Raw genomic sequence first — 19,682 nt, forward strand, 5'->3', positions numbered from 1 at the left:
TGGGGGAAAGGAGTGGTTTCATTTTGTTTTAGAACTCCCCACCTTCACCTTGGGTTAACCAAAGACACCTCAGATATAATAAAACGAGCACTGGAATTCATAAAACTGTACATGTGGGATGCGATGTACCAAAGCTAGAGAGATGGATTAATATACAAATCACAGAAGATGTGAAAAGTGAGGAACAAAGAGAAATAGTTGAAGAGCGTCCTTGGAGAGAAGAAAATTTAGGTGGAAAAAAAGACAGAAACAAAAGCAGTTAGTTTTTTTTTAATGGAAGGAAAAAAGGAAGGAAGGACGGAAGGAAGGAAGGAAGGAAGGAAGGAAGGAAGAAGGAAGGAAGGAGGGAAGGAAGGAAAGGAAAGGAAGAAGGAAGAGAGGGAGGAAGGAAGGAGGGAGGAAGGAAAGGAGAGAGAGAGAGAGGCAGGGAGGGAGGGAAATGAGTGGGTAGGTAAATAGGGAATAGAGCAAGGCAGAAGGAAAATAAATGTTCTCTGAGTAAAAATATCCTCATCCACATGAAAACAAGGGTATTTTCTGCATTTCATTCAACCTCTTTGTTGGTTGTTGTTTGGTTTTAAAAAGCAGCAGGGAATGTCAAACAGCTGTTTTTACAGCTTCTGTCACTTTGTCGAAGCCAGCCTATGCAGTCTGACGGCCGGAAACACCCAGACAGCAGCAGACAGCAGCGCGGGTGGCGGGTGGCAAGGCGCTCTGTGAGCAGATGGGCCAGGTCTGCAGGCGGCGTGGCAAGAGACGGTGCCTGGCCTCCTCAGAGCCGGGACCAGGACCCCTGGGAATGCTGCTGGAGAGAGATAAGCAAACACTGGCGGCAGTATTTCTCTTTCCTGATTGAAAAAAAAAAAAAAAAAAAGCACCTAAGGATAATCTTCCCCCAGTGGAGACAGCACAAAAGCATAAAACCGTGAGTCAGGTAATATGGACTTAGGGCCCAACTCTACCATTTCTGAGCTGTATGATCTTAGGCTGGTTCTATCACCTCGGAGAGTCTCAGTTTTCCCCATTGATAAAATGGGGATAATACTTCACAGGGTTCTCATGAGGATTAAATAAGGTAATCACATGGCATAAAGCCTAGAATATAGTAGGCAGTCAATGAGCATGTTAAAACCCCACATTTGGTTCAAAAGAAAGAGAGAGAGAAATAGAGAGAGAGATGATACGGATACAGAGACAGATCAATAGAGAGAAAGATGGTAAAGACACAGAGAGAGACTAGGGTCCAAGAAAGTCCTCCAAAGGAATGTTTGGTTTCTTTTTTTTTTTTTTTTTTTTTTAGTGCTTATTTATTTTTGAGAGAGAGACGGAGAGAGAGCACGAGCAGGGGAGAGGCAGAGAGAGAGGGGGACAGAGGGTCCGAATTGGGCTCTGCTCTGACAGCAGAGAGCGCAATGTGGGGCTCAAACTTAAGAACCACGAGATTATGACCCGATATAAGGTCAGATGCTTAACCGACTGAGCCATCCAGGTGCCCCGGGAATGTTTGGTTTCTGATAAATGTGGGAAGGGACTTCTCACACTCCCTCCTCTCCTCCCACTGTCTGCCAATATCGAGCCCATTTGGAAATCACAGATGTGGATTCTCCTGTCTACCTCCCTTCCCAAATAAACCCTCCAGCAGCATCAGTATTAACCCTGCCAAGTCGGATAGAGCTCTCCATCATGGCAGGGGACCCCCAGGATGGTGGCCTGCTCCCTCCTGAGAGTCGCTGTGCAACTTCATGGTGCGTCTGTTGGGGCACGAGTGGGCGGCAAGAGACAAAAGCACCAGATGATAAGGGAGGAGAACAGTGGGTCAAAGGTGAGGTCAAGGTGATAGTCAAAGGTCAGGAGTAGGGGTCATCTAAGCAGCCCTTCACAGGGCTCCTACCAGCTAGTCAGCAGCCTTGTCTCCATCATTCTCATCCTGGAAGACAATGAGTGTCCCCCGGGGGCTTGGCAGGTTACCCAGTTCTGCCCCCTTCACTGACACTGTGTCTGGTGGGCTGAAAGCACACACTTGGCCTGCTTCAGGGATGCCTTGGGAGCCTGCTCCCATCGCCACCTTCACTTGGGCCCATCCCTAACACTTACAGAGCCAAGAGCAAGAGAGTTCAATGTTATAAATCGAGCTAACAAACTGTGAGATAGAAAACATACTCTACCCTTGACAAATGCACCGTCATAAGCCTGGAAGGTTTCCATTTAAATTCTCAATCTCCTTGGAGCTCTGCTCTGGCACACAGAGATGTGGGGAGAGATGACTTCTAGCCCCCAGCCTGATCCCCACCTCTTCCCACCCTGGGTTCTGTCTCACTCTTCAGGGACCCTGCACACACACGTGCACTTCCAGCCCGCATGTCTAAGCTCTGTCCACACCCCCCAGTGACACAGGCCATCTTTAAAGGGTGTGCTGGGATGGACGCCTACACAGACACTAGGACCAGCTTAGGGCCATTTGAGCAGGGAATTGCAAGTTCCTGGTTACCTGAATTATGGGGTAGAGAGGGGGTCACAGGCCTTGGATGGGCATATTCTCTTGGCCCCAAGGATTCCTTGCCCTTTGGGGAGGGTTATGGCTGGAAGAGGGCCAGAGTGGGACCCTCTGAAGTGCAGGGTCTAGAGCAGAGGCCCATCTTGCTCAAAGCATCCTGTACCTTCATCAGCATCATGACGCATACCAAACAGCGGGCCCATTCCCCCCAAAAGCAATGTAGAGAACATCTCCCTTGGGTTTGCTCCCCGCCTGGGCTCTCACCGCAGCCTCCCAGCCACGCTCCTGCCAGCTCCAGCCAGACTCTCTGAGTCCAAAGCTCCTTTGGGAAGAGACTGCAGGGGCGGAGAAAGGGAGAGCCAGGCTGGAGACTGAGGCAGCTGGAGCAGAGCTAGGACTCCTGGGGCAGGTCCCATTGTTAAGCAGGCCCCCCACCAGATTTAATGGAGCGTTTCTGCTGTGCTTTTCACAGTGTTGTGGCTCTTAATAGGCTCCCCCAGCAAGCCGCCCTGGGCCCACGCTGTCTCTGAGCAGCTGCTGTGCTGAGCGAGGGAGCGGGCGGCTCTCGTTTGCAGACCACGTGCCTGTCGCCTTCTCAGGAAGCCATCACAGCACATCCTGGAACAGGCTCCCAAGGAGACATCACAGTTTAGTGCAATTCGTCAACTTCACAGCTGCTGCTTGGGAGGGTGCGGGTCTGGGAAAGCAAGCACCAAGCCGCTCAGGGCTCAGGAATGGGGAGCATTCCCAGGCCCCAGCGAGAGTGGGCAAGGCTCTAGCAAGACTCAGACTTCACCTCCAGCCTGTCAAAGGCCAGGGGCTTCCCCAGAGGTGGTCGGCCTCGGCCCTCTCCTGGCCCCAATGACACTGGGAGCCTGGAAAGTTGGGGAGAGTGGATTTGGGGCTGCCTGCATCATCCACTGGGCGTACGATCCACGACAAGTTACATCACACCTCTAAGCCTCTGTTTATCTATCTGTAAAATGGAAGTGTAAGTTATTCTTACTCCCAGGCCTGATAGTCAACTCCGGCTGTGCCAGTTAGTAAAATATTGAAATACTTAGTAAACAGGAGTAGTTCTCAAAGGGTGGTTTCTATACCAGCAGCATCAGCATTGCCTGGGCACTTGTTAGAATGCAGGTTCCTGGGCTCCACCGCAAACCTACTGAATCAGGAACTCCAGAGATGGGGCCTGGTAATCTGTTTTAACAAGCCTTCCAGGTGAGGGGCACCTGGGCGGCTCAGTCGGTTAAACGTCCGACTCTTGGTTTGACTCAGGTCATGATCTCATGATTCATGAGTTCCAGCCCTGCATCTGGCTCTACGCTGTTGTGCAGAGCCTGCATGGGACTCTTTCTTTCTCTCTCTCTCTGCCCCTCCCCCACCCCTCTCTTCCTCTCTCTCTCTCTCTCTCTCTCTCTCTCTGAGAATAAATAAATAAACTTACCAAATAATAATAATAATAATAATAATAATAATAATAATAAGACTTCCAGGTGATTCTAAGGCAGACTAAAGTTTGAGAGCCCCTGATCAAGCCTCCCCCACCTCTGTCCCAACTTTCTTCCCACCATGATCTTCACCCCTTCCCAGGACTGCCCAGACCTCTGCCCAGTCCGGCAACCACAGGGTCAGCACTTAGCACACAGGGGCCTCCAGGCCCCTGTTCCAGCTTCTTCCATTCTGTTTGGGCAATGCCCATGTCATATTAGTTTTTGAATATTTTTCATAACGGCCCTACCAAAAGGTTGTTGTAAAGACTGGGTAAGCGATATCTGTACAGCACTTAGCAGAGCACCTGCCGTGCAGAAAGCACTCGACTGCCAGAAGACACCCTGATGTTATTCTGAGGACCCTCTGTTAGTCTTTGCAACCTTAGTACACAGCTCTGTCCTGAGCCAACTCCCTTTTCATGTCTTTCTTCTCTCCCTCTGCAGTGAAGAAGCAGCCCACTGCTGACTCCCAGGGGTCACCAGCGCTCCCCCTGGTCCCAACCCACCTGGGATCAGTACAGAACCTCTGCTTGCCAACCCATGTACCCCATTCCTAAGGAAAGTATGCAGCCTTGAAAAGCCTCTCCCCTAACTCCCGGCAACCACTGATCTTTTCACTGTCTCCATAGCTTTGCCTTTTCCAGAATGTCATATAGTTGGAATCATACAGTACGCAGCCTTTTCAGATTGGCTTCTTTCACTTAGTAATGTGCATTTCAGTTTCCTCCGTGTCCTCTCACAGCTCGATAGCTCATTTCTTTCCAGCCCTGAATAACATTCCTTTGTCTGGATGTGCCGCAGTTTTTGTGTCCATTCACCTACTGAAAGACATCTTGGCTGCGAGTTTTTGGCAATTGTTAATAGAGCTGCTATAAACATCCACGTGCAGGTTTTTGTACGGACATGAGTTTTCAATTTGGGGGGGCACAGACCAAGGAGCACGATTGCTGGATCGCATGGTAAGAGTATGTTTAGTTTTGTAAGTTCTTTCAAACTATCTTCTGAAGTGGCTGCAGCATTTTGCATTCCCACCAGCAATGAGTGAGAGGTCCCACTGTGCCCCACGCTCACCAACACTTGGTGTTGTCAGTGTTCCCGAGCTGACCCTTCTACCAGGTGCGTAGTTGTATCTCATTGTGGTTTTAATTTGCATTTCCCTGATGACAGGAGATGTGGAGCATCTTTCATAAGCTTATTTGTTTCCTATATCTTTCAGGGAGTGTCCAGGTCTTTTACCTGTTTCTTAATCAGGTTGTTCATTTTCTGATTGTTGAGTTTTAAGAGTTCTTTGTGTATTTTATTATTTTTTATTTTTTTTAATGTTTTATTTGTTTTTGAGACAGAGAAAGACAGAACATGAGTGGGAGGAGGGGCAGAGAGAGAGGGAGACACAGAATCCAAAGCAGGCTCCAGGCTCTGAGCTGTCAGCACAGAGTCAAACGCGGGGCTTGCACTCACAAACTGTGAGATCATGACCTGAGCCGAAGTTGAACGCTTAACCAACTAAGCCACCCAGGCGCCCCTAGAGTTCTTTGTATATTTTAAATAGCAGTCCTGGGGCGCCTGGGTGGCTCAGTCGGTTAAGCGGCCAACTTCGGCTCAGGTCATGCTCTCGCGGTCCGTGAGTTCAAGCCCCGCGTCGGGCTCTGTGCTGACAGCTCAGAGCCTGGAGCCTGTTTCAGATTCTGTGCCTCCCTCTCTCTGACCCTCCCCCGTTCATGCTCTGTCTCTCTCTGTCTCAAAAATAAATAAACGTTAAAAAAAAAAATTTAAATAGCAGTCCTTATCAAGTCTGTCTTTGGCAAATATTTTTCCACCAGTCTGTGGCTTGTTTTCTCATTCTCTTGATGTCAGTTTATGGTTTTTTGGTTCTGTTTTGTTTCAGTAACAAAGAGACAAAGTGTAAAATTAGCAAACATTTAGGGAAAGGTGAGTGTTACAAGATATCTCAAACACCCCACAGTGAAAGTTCTCCTGAGGCCCAGGAATACAGGCCAGATGGCTCTAACATGTCCCGTGGCTCCTGTCCCTTATGTCCACTCATCTCCAATGACAAAGCTCTGTCCTTAGATAAGGAACTCCCCAGCCAATCTTCCCCAGAACAATTTTCTGCTTCAATGGACAGATAATCAGTGCTTCTTAACCCCTTTAAATGCCACTGACCTCGTTGAGAATCTGACCAAGGCTCCAGGCCTCTCCCCAGGAAAGTGCACAAACACAGAAGCACACACACAACATGCCAGCTCAGGGGTTCACAGACCTCTGAAGCCCACACAATGCTCAGTGACCTCATATTAAGAGGTTCTGCTGGCAAGGGAGAACAGAAAGACCTGAGATGTTAAGAATAGTCAAGATGTCAGGGCACCAAGGAGCAAAGTAAAGTCATTTTCGTTTTCAAGCAAACCCCAAGCTCACAGTCCCAATCTTCAGAGCCCCCTAGGCTCTTTCCTTGCCAGTGTCTCGCTCTTTGGAGATCTGGCAAAGAACTGAAGAAGTAATGGTGGCCATAGCTTGGAGAGGTTGTCTACCCCTGGTTACACTGACCTCATGTAACTCTGACCCAAAGCAAATGAGCTGCCTACCCCCCTGCCACCTCTGGTGGCAGTCCTACTCTAGCTGCAGCGACACCGCCCCCATGGTGGTGTCTCCCCTCCACCCCACAAGGCCTTCTAGCTGCTCAGCTGGTGGTCCAGCTGCGTGGGGTCTTTGTGGCTTATGGAGGAGGAGGGCTGGGAGCAGGGTGAGGCCAGTGAGGCATTGAGGGTACAAAGTTTAAGAGACTACTCACCCTTAGGACCCTGCAGAGAAGTTCATACGAAGACATCTGGCCACCAGCCCTTCCTGTCTATGGAAACAGGTGGCTGTCAGGAGAATGGAAAGACTTACGGCCCAGCTATAATGAGTTGGTTCGCTCCCTGGCATTTCACCAGCTTCAGGCCCACTATTGGTGACCTTTGAGAGGAAGGGAGGGAGGGTCAGCTCCCCCAAGGAAGAGAGAGCAGGGACCCTTCTTAACAGACACGGGAGGGGCCCAGAACTGCAAGGAAAAGGTCTTTCTCTGAGCCCCTGCCTGGGACCAGTGAATGTGCAGTCTTACCTGCAGTGGAGAAATGGAGGGACCGTGCCTTTGTGGGAGCTAAGGGTGGGCACTAGGTTCTGCCCCTCACACAGGGGCGCCTTCCCTGGGAGAGTTTCTCCCAGCACCATTCGCCCACATGCAGCCTCCATGAGCTCACCCAAACCCTTGTGAAGCATTCACACATATTTGTCTCTAGAAATAGATCACACTGCCCTGCAAACCCAAGTTCTTCCCCTGACTCTTCCCCTGCTTCCCCCTCCCCCAGTCTGTCAGCTGCCTAAGGCTTCCCCAGGCTGCCTGGGACTAGGAAATGCCAGCCTATTGCTGGGGAGGTGGGGGGCACCCACCTCACCTTCTTCCCTCTGGCTGTAGTAGCTGAGGAGAGGAGTGAGGTGTTGAAGACAGTAACTGAGAATGGCAGGAGGTGGGGACCATCAACAGCTCCTCTGAGGTGTGAAGCTGGTGAACTCCTGCAAGGTCAATAGGATGTGCAATTCATCCTTAATCTCCTTTCAGAAGTGGGAGTCTTCACCCGCCGGATCCCCCCAGTCCAGGCAATCCAGAAGGCAGCAAGCCCTCAACACAGGGTGAGGCTCCCCCTTCCCACACCACACACCCCTTGGTGCTCCTCACCATCACCCCGTCACCCAGACTTCATCCCACCTGCCTGGCTCCACTACTGTGTCAGACCTGGAAAAGCGGAGGCCACTGGAGGAGGTAGGAGATACACACACAGAGGACATGCTAGAAGTTGAAGGTTTTCCCTAGCCCTCACTACTCAGGGAATATGGTTTCCAGGGTTAGGAGGATAAAGGCAATGAGCCTATAAAAGAGTTGTCCTAGAGAGAATGGTGAGACTATAAATTGAAAGGAACAGCTTTGAATCCCAATGACAGCCCTGCCTTAGTTTAAAGCTAGGTTCTCTTTTCTGCTTATTATGGATCTTTGATAAGAAATACAATTGCTGAGAAGTCTGTTTTGCTTGCTGTTTGCTATGAGCATTGTGAGGCCTTTCCTGAATGTAACCGCTGTGTAGTAGAATGGGTTGTAAAACTTCCTAAATGTAGTCTGATATGTAATGGAATGAGTGATTGTACATAAACTAACCGGCATTTCTCGCTTCTGTAAACCTGCTTGCTCAACACATTCCTCCCCTTCCCCCTTCCCCCTTCCCCCTTCCCCCTTTTTCCTCCCGCCACAAATAAGGGACAAAGCCTTCCCGCCAAAGGACAGACAAAGGACGCCCAATCAGAGAACAACAAATGTCCTTACTTTAAAATCAACTAATCAGGCCCCTCATAATTTGAAACCTCCCCTGTGCTATTTGTCTCTGTCTATAAAAACGCTGTACCAACCCTGATCGTGGCCTCTCGCGTCACCGGCAACGAGTGCGCAGAGGACCAGGTTCGAACCTGCAATAAACGACCCTTGCTGCTTGGCTTTGACTTACAACTCTGGAGGTCTTTTGTGGGAGGTTTAGGGACTTCAGGCATTACAAAATGATGTGACGTCTTCATAACAAGAATCACGTGTCGTGCCACTGAAGGCTTCTGGAAAACAGAACAGAAGTCTGGAAAGTCAGCCATGTGGCTTCACGACACGACGCCACTCCCACCTCGCTCTGAAACACCACACAAGACGTTTTTCCTTCCTGGGCCTCAGGCTCATGGTGTAAATATGTATTGAGCATCTTCATTATGCCAGGCACTGGGATAAGTATTGGAGATCCAACGAATGACAGCATTTATTACATGCTTTTTATGTATGGGTGCTATTTTAAGCACTTTGCATATACTATCTCATTTAATTCTCACACTGAACTATGAGGTAGGCACTGTTATTATCCTCATCTTACAGATGAGGACACTGAGGTACAGAGAAATTAAACAACTTGCTCATGGTCACTAGAGTAACCGAATTTGAACCCAGACAGTCTGATCCCAGACCATGCTCTTTTTTTTTTCTTTTAATCTGGATGGCTAGTTTTGTTTTGTTTTGTTTTGTTTTAATTTACATCCAAATTAGTTAGCATATAGTGCAACAATGATTTCAGGAGTAGATTCCTTAGTGCCTCTTACCCATTTAGCCCATCCCCCCTCCCACAACCCCTCCAGGAACCCTCAGTTTGTTCTCCATATTTATGAGTCTCTTATGTTTTGTCCCCCTCCCTGTCCCCATATTATTTTTGTTTCCCTTCCCTTATGTTCATCTGTTTTTTTCTCTTAAAGTCCTCATATGAGTGAAGTCATATGATATTTGTCTTTCTCTGACTGACTGATTTTGCTTAGCATAATACCCTCCAGTTCCATCCACGTAGTTGCAAATGGCAAGACTTCGTTCTTTTTGATTGCTGAGTAATACTCCATTGTATATATATACCACATCTTCTTTATCCATTCATCCATCGATGGACATTTGGGCTTTTTCCATACTTTGACTATTGTGGATAGTGCTGCTATAAACACGGGGGTGCATGTGTCCCTTCGAAACAGCACACCCGTATCCCGTGGATAAATGCCTAGTAGTGCAATTGCTGGGTCATAGGGTAGTTCTAATTTTAGTTTTTTGAGGAATCTCCGTACTGTTTCCCAGAGTGGTTGCACCAGCTTGCCTTCCCACCACACCATGCTCTTATAACTACTACTGTATACTCCCTCTCGAGATAACACAGATACATCCCCTGCTTCATGAACCTCACAGTCTAATGTGAAATATGGCCCATGGGAAAATCTGGTCCACTGCCTGTTTTTAGAAATAAAGTTTTTTTGGAACACAACCACGTTCATTTGTTTGCCTGTTATGTCTGCTTTCACACTGCAATGGCACTCCAGGGGCAGAAAGGAGTGGCTGTCTCACAAAACTTAAAATAGTTGCTATACAGTCCTTTACAGAAAAAGTCTGCCAACTCCTGGTCTAATGAAATAGAACTTTCTTGCCTTTCCTTGGGACATGAGAAGGACACACAGAGGTAATAGTAGGGAAAATACTTTGAGCTCTTCAGTCTAAGATATGACCAACGCACACTGGTATATCAGAGTATATCCAGCCTGTCATCCAGCTACTACTCCATCTCCAGAACAATCAGCCAGAATGATGTGGGAGCAGTCTGCTCCCAGTTGTCCCATTGCCACTCGATGTCCTGGGCCCAGAGGATACAGGTGGGGCACCAAGTGGCAAGAGTCATAGCTAGTTACAGTTAGAAGATCCGCATAAAAGGAAGGAAGAGACACATTCTCCGGGGCCCAGACAACGCAGGCAGCATGGGAGATGTCTCCGCCTCCACCCAGAGGGGTTGCTTACTGATCCATCTAATCATTCTATATTTATTAAGCACCCACTATATACCAGGCCCCAGGATGGGTGCTGTGCTCATAGGGAGTCCCACTATGGATACGGGTCAGACAAAATCACACACTGGACAAGGATTAGACAAAAACCACCATACTGTCCCTTCTAATTCTAGGATGCTTTACTTCCATATTCTCCACTGCAAGGAAGGCCTCCATACTTGGGTCTTCAGTGGTGCACAGGAGAGGATCAAATCTGAAGAAAGCTACTCCGCTAATTTTCTTCCTTCCAGTTTTTTTCTTAATTGTACCCCATTCTATTGCAGAGTAGCTTGCTCAGCAAATAGCAATAAATATGGAAATACATGCATACATACATATATATGTATATATACATATATGTATATATACATATATATAATATATATATTATATATATATAATATATATATATTATAAGCCCAAGTTCTTTTATTTAGCCTTGATTAAATGGCACCTAATGAATAAATCATTAAATAAAGAAGTTATTGATACAAGTGCTCTGTGGATGCAAACCCGGGGTTAGCATGGGCCTGTGCTTACACGAAAAAGGTTAGAAAATGTTTACATATCAGACAACAAAATTTAGGTTAAATCCATACTTTTCTGTATCTTGTCACTAGAAAGTTGAGTTTCCATCTCAGTCTCTTTACGGAAAAAGACGAAGAGCGTTTTCTATAACATGGAATGGTTTGAGTCCTAAGGACAGTCGATGCATCATCACGAGCCCGTTAAAGTTTGCTGAAGGAGACAACATGTGTTGCAACGTTTGCTGTAGAAAATTGCTCACTTAAAGTCGCTAAGCCGTGTTTATCAGAGGAGGTTGACTTTCCTCGCCAGCCTCACTATAATTAATCCACCGACTATGACCTCACTGGTCTTGTTATAATTCAGCCAGTGAAAAAGACTCGGCAGAGCTGCTCAAAATTAGGAACAGGACTAAAGGCATTACATTCTGCAAAAAGAAAAAAAAGGGGGGTGGTATTTTGAAAGTGAAATAAACAAGTGGTTCTAACAGATTAACTTCAAAACAGCATGCAGAATCTGAATTTTCCACAACAGGTGAATTCTCGTGTAAGGAGGCTTAATGAGACTCTGCCTGAAGATTTTTTCCCTCTCTAATGCCAGCACATGAGCACCTCTTCAGGTCACCGCCTGAGGCTCAGCCACTGCTCAGTCCTACTTCCCTCCGAGTCTGAAGCAAATAGAGAGAGTGCATCTTCTCCACCAGCCACTAGTCAGAGCCCCCCACCCCCCCTACCTTCCCTGCAGCTCAGCTTCATGGGAAGAAGCTAGGAAGGCTGGCAGGGAGGCTGCTGCCTGGGGAGCTCAGGAGGACTCCAGCTGTGCTCCCTCCCCAGCCCAGAGCCTCCCCGAGCCAGAGACCTGCCACTGGAGAAGCAACTTGCTTTTTAACGCATCTTCTCCTCCCAATCAGGATCAGAGAAGTGATGCTGTTGACGAGAGCTTTTGGGGTTAGACACAAACACTGACGGAATGACAGTTGGAAAAAGACAGATATGATGTCATGCTCGTGTCTCTCGGGGGAGCTGGCTAAATGGCCGCAGCAGGGCTGGCTGAAAACCATGCGGTAGTATCCATTCCGGCCTCCCAGGTCAGGCATATCCAGACTGGAAGGGGTGGCTGTTCTCCTCGACACACCCTGCACACGTCCCAAGAAGCAGGTTCTAGGTTCTAGTGGAACATATGGCTTGTGCAGCTCCTGGAGGAGACTCACAGTGGGGCTAGGTTTGGAATGATCAATTGCTGGACTGAAAATAGTTGAAACTGTTCTTAATTTCTGCACTAAGCTAAACTAAGAACCAGACAGGTACCAAAGAAGTATCGAATCCTCACAGACTCTCAGGCACTGAAGACATCCAGACACCCCCCCCCGCCCCGCCGCCTGCCAGGGCAGTCAACCACCCTCCCTCCCCACAGTGAGAATGGCCAACTCAAGACGAAAACCTCCAGGGAGGCAACGTCTACCTCATTCTCCTTGTCCTTCCCTTCCTTTCCATGTTTGGCCTTCTCAGCTTCTTCTTCCCTCCTTTTCTTCCTCTCCCCTCACCCCTTCTCCCCTTCCTTCGCCCCAACATCCGCCCCTCCCCCTCCCCATTTCCTTTTCCCCGGCAACCTCTACCTGTCGACTGACCCTGGCATCCTCTATCTGTTGGCCCAAGGCCTCACATGCTCACAGAAAAGAGTTTCTCGCAAACTCAGAAGACAGACATGATAATGAGAAGGGCCAACACCATGAGGAATCCTAGGACAGAACTAGGGGCTCATTTTTCTCAGCCTGACCTGGAGGACAAGATTGTATTGTATCTTGTTGCGAAGGCTGCAAGGGGCAGTGTCAAGGACATAGTCTCTAAGTCAGAGAGACTGGGGTTCGAATGCTGGCTCTAATAATTTCTAGCTGTGTGATCCTCCCTGTGCCTCAGTTTCTTCATCTGTAAGAGTGGGAACATTAATACCTATCTCAGAGCTGTTTTAAGGATTCAAAGAATTAATGTAAAGTATGTGCCCCATGACAGGTGATCAATAAAGTGAGTCCCATCCCTTTTCCTTTCCTCTCCTTTATGTAAGTCAGGACTATGTCTCCCTGATTATTCATGACTTTCTTGCAAGATCAGTTCAGGAGACTGTCTGGACCCATCCATATTATATACTTCACTACACCCTCCCAGATTGTAGGACAAGTCAACATCTGCAGACTGTTCCATGTCTTCTATCAGGTGCCTGCTGGGCCAGGTCAGAAGACCATGGTTAAGAGTCAAGCAAGATCAGCCTCTGAGAGCAGCCATATATGAAGGGAACAGGGTTCTAGGTGGCTCATGTGGTCAACAAGGTTCCCAGGAGCCTGTTGACAATGGATTCAATTTCACCTCCCTTTTTTAGCCCTGGAGTGCTCAGCCCTCAAGCAGCTGATGCCGAGACAGCTGGTTCACATCATGTCCCCCTGTGTTGGCTACTTCCTCCCAGAGCCTGTTTAGAGATGGGCCTGCTCCTCTGAGCATGGTAGTCAATCAGGACTCCCCTTCCTGCACGGAATTCCACCCCTGATACCAGGCATGCATACCTCCATGCAGTCAGACCACTGGATATTTTCTAAGGGTCTCCCCCTGGGCCCCTCTCCATCCTCAAGAAGAGGCAGAGCTATATAAAGTCTGGGGGGAAATACATAGCTGTGCATTCAAAGGGTTTTCTAGAATAAAAGCCATGATAATAGCCAGTAACATTAGTATAACACTTCGAAGTTTCTGCAGAACTTTTATCCATTTACACCCTGTCAAAAAGCATGCTAACTGCTATAATGAACGATCCAAAATTTCAGTGGCTTTAACATCATAAAAGTATTTCTTGTTCTCATTACAGTTGCATGCAGGGGCAGAAAGGAGGGGAAACTCCATCTTGCATAGACACTGGGGAACCAGCCTCCTTTCATTTTATGGCACCGTCATCCCCTAGAGCCTCCAAGTCCTCCAGTTCTAGAGCTGAGACAAGGAAAGAGAGAGTATGCGAGATCCTGTAGGAGGTTTCTATGGGCCCAGCCTGCACGTGGGCAGGGTTCCACCCTCACTCAGGGCCAGATCTCAGTCAACATGGTCCATATACTTCAGGGGAGGAAAGGAGACAGGACTTGGCAAACAGCACACCGTCTTTGCTATAAAACCATGAGACAGGTAGTGTTTTTCCGCACAGCAGACACTAAGGCTCAGAATGGTTGACATGACCAATACCACGGTCAATAAATGGACAGAGCAGGATCCGAACTCAAGTCTTCCAGCTCCAGTCCATCCTTCATCTCCCTCCTGTGGATACATGTTGCTGAGCAAGCTCCAGAGTCTTAAGTATAACCCAGGTGCTGCCCATGCCACCTCCTTTTCTCCTTACCTCCAGGTATTTGAAAGCCAGAGAGATATTACTACATGACTCCTTCCCACTAACTCCCAACCAACCCCTTCTCCTTCCACACCACCAGCGTCAGATCAAGCCCTCATCTTTGAGCCCTTTCAAACTCAGCCGGGACAATGAAGGCATTTAATAAGCACGTTTACATTTTTGGCCCTGACTCAGGAAACATGGCCCTTGACTTGAAAGAGCTCACAGCCTAATGAGAAAGACAGGAATGCAGGAAACCACTGTAACTAGACTTGATCAGACAACAGCAGAGGTCTCTACAAAGTGCTACAGGAACACAGAGGAGCGAGAGATTGATTTTCTCAGGCTCTCAGAGCCAGTCACAGAGAGCAAGCAATGTTCGTGCTGAGCCATGAGTCAGGAATATCTTAGCAGACAAGGCGGATGAGGCACCGAGGTCAGAAAGGAGCACGTGCACAGACATGAACAGGGAAATGAGATGTTTGGGCAAGTCCCGCATAGAAGAGAGGGAGAATTCCATAAGGGATTCTCGGAGATCTGGGATCTCAGATTCTGGGGCCCAGTAAGGTATTCTGTTGCAGAAGATCTCCCCACACCCTCTGACCAAAGGGCAGGGTTCCCATGTCCTCAAGACTGTTACTTACCTAGAGTGCAACGAGACATTGCTTACACAACAGTTTGCTATTCAGAGGCCATTAAACATTATCTCACCACACTCATTGTTTTGCCAATGAGGAAAGCAAATCTCTGAAAAAGTTCAGCCTCTCCGCTGTTAAGCAGCAGGACTAAAATGCAAGCCCAGATCCTGTGCTCTAAACCCAGGTATTTCTACCTGTGTCAGTAGATGGGGAGGGGTGCCCTGGGAAGGGGCGCTGCAGGGCCCTTCCACTGTCTCTATCAGAGTCTTTTCTAAAATGAATGGAAGTGGAGGGGTGCGTGGGTGGCTCAGTCAGTTAAGCGTCCAACTTCAGCTCAGGTCATGACCTCGCGGTTCATGAGTTCAAGCCCTTCCTCTGGCCCCACGCTGCCAGTGCGGAGCCTGTTTGGGATTATCGTTCTCTCCTCTCTCTCTCTGCCCCTCCCCTACTCGTGCTTTCTCTCTTTCAAAATAAGTAAATAAACTTCTTGTAAACTTCTTTTTTTTTTTTTTTTTTTTTTTTTTTTTTGAGAGACAGAGGGCAAGCAGGGGAGAGGCAGAGAGAGAGGAAGACACAGAATCCTAACCAAGCTCCAGGCTCTGAGCTGTCAGCACAGAGCCTGATGTGGGGTTGGAACCCATGAACACGAGATCATGACCTGAGCCGAAGTCGGGCACTCAACTGATTGAGTCATCCAGGGGCCCCAATAAATAAACTTAAAAATAAATAAATAAATAATAAATAAATAAATAAATAAATAAATAAATAAATAAATAAATGGAAATGGATAACAACACCAATTCTTTTTCCTTCCCATCCTCACACATGGAGCTGAGAGCTAATTTTGAGAATCCATTCCTAGCGGATCCTACTTCAGCACCCCAACCTAAGGAATAAAGAGATTTCCCCTGACTCTGGGGAGCCCCTATCATCCCTGCCCCCAAGTCATCTCTAGTTTCTCCCAGGAAGTCACTAGAAGACAGAACAAACAGTAGAATCAGGGACAGATAATGCCAGATGCCAACACAGAAGAGAACACCGTCTCTTTGTGCTCTGTGACCTTCACAAACCCACTGGGGACTTACACAGAAAAACATGAGGGCAGCAAGCACCTTGTCTGCAATGTCACTCTGCCTTCACCTCCCCTCCGTCCCCCATGCCCAGGGCCCTTCATTTCTCTTTCTCCTCGTTCTTTCCCTCAGCCCAGAATTGGATCGAGAGAGCAAAGACTGATGTTTTCAGTGAGGTTCTCAGCAGGGAGACGTGCCTGCTGGAGTTGACCAGAGTTCCTTCCTTCTCCTGTAGGAAGAATGCTGGGCGAATGAGGGGGCCTGGTGCTCCTCCCAGGGGACATGAAGGCCAGCACCTCAGAAGCTGCTAGTTCTAGCTTGGGGCAGAGATTCTTCAGAAATGACAGAAACCCAGGGCAGCGGCCGCTTTCCACCTCTTGTTCACTTAAAGAAGCAGCCATATTTTCCAAATCGGAAAGGGAGCTATAGTCTACTCAAGGGATTTTTTTCTGATTTATTACATTTTTTTATATGCAAAGCCCTATAAAGGTATGCAGATTAAGTTACATGAAGTTATGCATTACTGAATTATATTCATTTAAAAGAATAATACATAAATATAGGACTATCCCTAAAATCCAGTGTGTAAGGCTGCCTTTGGTACAAGAGAACATAATTCCTTCTGCAATTGTTTCTCCCTACAATGAGTGGCAAAGGAGGAAACAAGAAAATGTGGTGCCCCAAAACTGAAAAAGATTTGGGGACAGGTCTCTTTAGATAGCACCTGGTAGAGGAAGGAATTTGGGGCCTCCTTAACTGTGTTGAAAATGCCTCCTGCTCTGTGCCTCCATTATTGCATTTATCACATTATATTGTAAAACATTTGTTTTCTGTAGATACCAGGGTCTCTTTGAGGCCAAAGACTGCACACTTCTCATCTTAAACACTCTGTGCTCAGTGCAATGCCTCATAGGAGCCCAATAAATACATGTCAGGTGATTCATCCATGAATTGGGACACTATAAGTTGTGCCCACCAGTAAACCAATACTGTCTACACTTGTTACAGTCTGTGTTCTTAAATTTACTTGTTTCCTTAATGTCAAAGTAAATTTCTTCAAAAACAAAAACAAAAACGTCTGTTGGTTGAACCACAGAGAGAAGGATTTGTCCATGCCTACATTAGTGAAAGCAAGATCAAGGTCCATTGTAAAGGGAGATGAAGACCTTGCATGAAGAAAATTGTCAAGCCTTAGGCAAAAATTCTTAAAGGAACCTGAGTTAAGAGTGTGCAGCCAAGCCCCAGGCCATAGAAATTCTGAGGGTCATTCAACACAAAGGAGTCAGGAAACCAGTCTGAGAGTGGAGCCACCCGCCAAAAAAGCAGACAGTTCATCCCAGAAGATCTAGCATGAACTTGCTGAGAATTTCCATCAAGAGTCCCTGGAACTTCAGCACAGGGATCTTTTATAGGTGCAGCCAACCACACCGTGGCATCTGTCTCCCGGGGTGTCTTCTGGGCAACGCAGATAGAGCGAGAGTCCATTGCAGCTGCCTTTTCATGAACTGTGGGGACCCTCACACATTCTTTTTTGCTTGTACCTCAAAGGACAACGCTTCACATGCCTGTCCCCTGCTAATTCCAAAGAGAGGGAGTTTGATGACCTTGTGGACATGAGCACTATCTACACAAATAAGGAAAAACAGCTGGCTCTGCTTAGTTAGTTAATACAATTCTGTTCCATTTATGGGAACAAACATCTCCCTCACCAGGGAGCTCAACAACAATAGATGTACCAAGCACTTTCCATACAGTAGACACAGTGGATACAGCCATGTATTAATTAGCTAGGCTACACTTCCGTAACAACCCCCAAAGTTCAGTGATTGAAAACACAGGAAGCTGGCTTCCTTCTCATGTGACAGCCCAGGGAGGATGTTCAGGTCTTCCGCCACCATTCGGGGACCGAGGCGGCCAGCTTCCACAGCAGCCTCCAAGGTCCCTTTGGGCCTTGTCACCATTTGCAGAAAGTGGCAAAGTAGAAAGGAAGCAGCATGGAGGAGGCACTCTCCTCTCTGGGCCTGAAGGATACATTCCAGTGGGAAAGACCTGGTCTCTCCTAATTGCCACAAAGGCCGAAAGAAGCAGGGAGCTACCTTTCTAGACTTCCTCACCCCCAAACAGTTGGGCTAATCAAGCACAAGGGGCCATGGCAGTGGGAAGTACCCTCCTGGTGGAGACCCTCTCCGGGCTGGTTCCTGGGCTCCCCTTCCCCCTCACCGCAGTCCCCAACGCACCTGCAAGGCGGGGTGTATCGCCCACCCCAAAGGCACTCCCTCACTCAGTCAACATATATTTATTGTTCGTATCATATACCAGGCACGGGGCTAGGTGCTGGGGACATAAGTCACACACAGCTGATGTCTCCACAGAACTGACATTCTTGTGTGCTGGAGACGCAAGACAAAAGCCAACCAATCCTTCAACACAATTTCCTAGAGCAGTAACAGTTTTAAAGGAAATAAAACAACCATCATGGGAGTGAAAGTGTAGAGTCAGAGGGCTACTTCGGATGCAGAGGTCAGAGAAGCCCTCCCTGAGTCCTAAGAGGAGAGGGGACAGTCACACAGATGGCAGAGAAGGCTTGGGCCCAGCAGCAAGTCCCAAAGCCTAAAGCAGGAATGGACTGGGCAAGTCTGAGGACCAAAGGGAAGGCCAGCATGGACAGTGCCCCATGGGGAGGGCAGTGGCCTGAAATGAGACGAGAGAAGTGCACAGGGCCATGTTGCAAAGAGTGAGCCACGGTAAGAGGTCATTGGATACTCAGCTAATGCTTATTGAGCCCCAGCTAATGCTTATTGAGCCAAGAGACTGAAGATACTACACTGAAGAACGAAATCCCTGCCTTGGTGGAGCCCACACATGCCTGGGAGAGACAGAGTCAATAAACAAATGAATACATAAACAATATCACATCAGGAAGTGGGCAGAGCTCTAAGGGAGATGAAGCAGGAAATAAGAGGAGATTGATGGGCCTGCTATTGTACACAGGACAGAAAGGCAAGGCCTCTGGTGAAGTGAGCAGGCCTGAAGGAGGTGAATATCTGAGGGAACAGCATTCCAGAGAGCTCCTAGGTTTGCCCGATAAAATACAAGATGCCTGATAAAGTACAGGATGCTACTTTTGAAATTCAGATAGGGTCACCTGGGTGGCTCAGTCGGTTAGGCATCTGACTCTTGCTTTCGGCTCAGATCATGATCTGATGGTTCATGGGTTAATGGTACAGTGATAGCATGGAGCCTGCTGGGGATTCTCTCTCCACCCCTCCTCTGCACTCTCTCTTTCCCTCTCTCTCTCTCTCAAAATAAATAAAATAAATTTTAACAAAGAAAAGAAAAGAAATTCAAATAAACAAATATTGCACAGGGCATACTTGTACTAAAAATGATTCATTGCTTATCTGAAATTCACTGTTAGCTGGGCACACTGTATTCTCAGTTGCTAAATCTGGTGACCATGAGAGAGAGGGAACAGAAAGTGTGAAGGCCCCGAGGCAGGAACTTGCTTGGCATGTTCACAGCGCAGCATGGAGACTGCTGTGGGCGGTGAGGCTGGAGGGGACAGAGGCCACACATGCAGGGCCCTAGGGTCCTGCAAGCACTCTGGATTTTCTTCTACGTGGAGTGGAAGACCTGGGAGGGTTTTGAGCAGCTGTGTGAAGGACAGAAAGAGAAGACACAGGGCTGCTACTGTACT

The 19,682-nt window shown here is 47.9% G+C and overlaps 1 long non-coding RNA gene across 16 annotated transcripts in view; it reads right to left on the minus strand.

Annotated features, from left to right (window-relative positions):
• Window positions 1–391: 391 nt before the first annotated feature.
• LOC122228408 overlaps window positions 392–19,682 on the minus strand; it is a 45,607-nt gene continuing 26,316 nt past the window's right edge. For 5 of the 16 annotated variants that reach the window (XR_006206573.1, XR_006206565.1, XR_006206564.1 and 2 more), the window contains 4 exons: window positions 8,517–8,616; window positions 7,419–7,536; window positions 6,776–6,939; window positions 392–848 (listed from right to left, as the gene is read on the minus strand). This is a non-coding gene — a long non-coding RNA (uncharacterized LOC122228408). Of the gene's footprint in view, window positions 849–2,758; window positions 2,830–6,775; window positions 6,940–7,413; window positions 7,537–8,516; window positions 8,617–19,682 lie in introns of all 16 variants that reach the window. The other 11 variants (XR_006206572.1, XR_006206568.1, XR_006206574.1 and 8 more) reach the window with 11 other exon arrangements.

Source organism: Panthera leo, chromosome C1 (genome assembly GCF_018350215.1).
Source record: "Panthera leo isolate Ple1 chromosome C1, P.leo_Ple1_pat1.1, whole genome shotgun sequence".
Lineage (NCBI taxonomy): Eukaryota > Metazoa > Chordata > Mammalia > Carnivora > Felidae > Panthera > Panthera leo.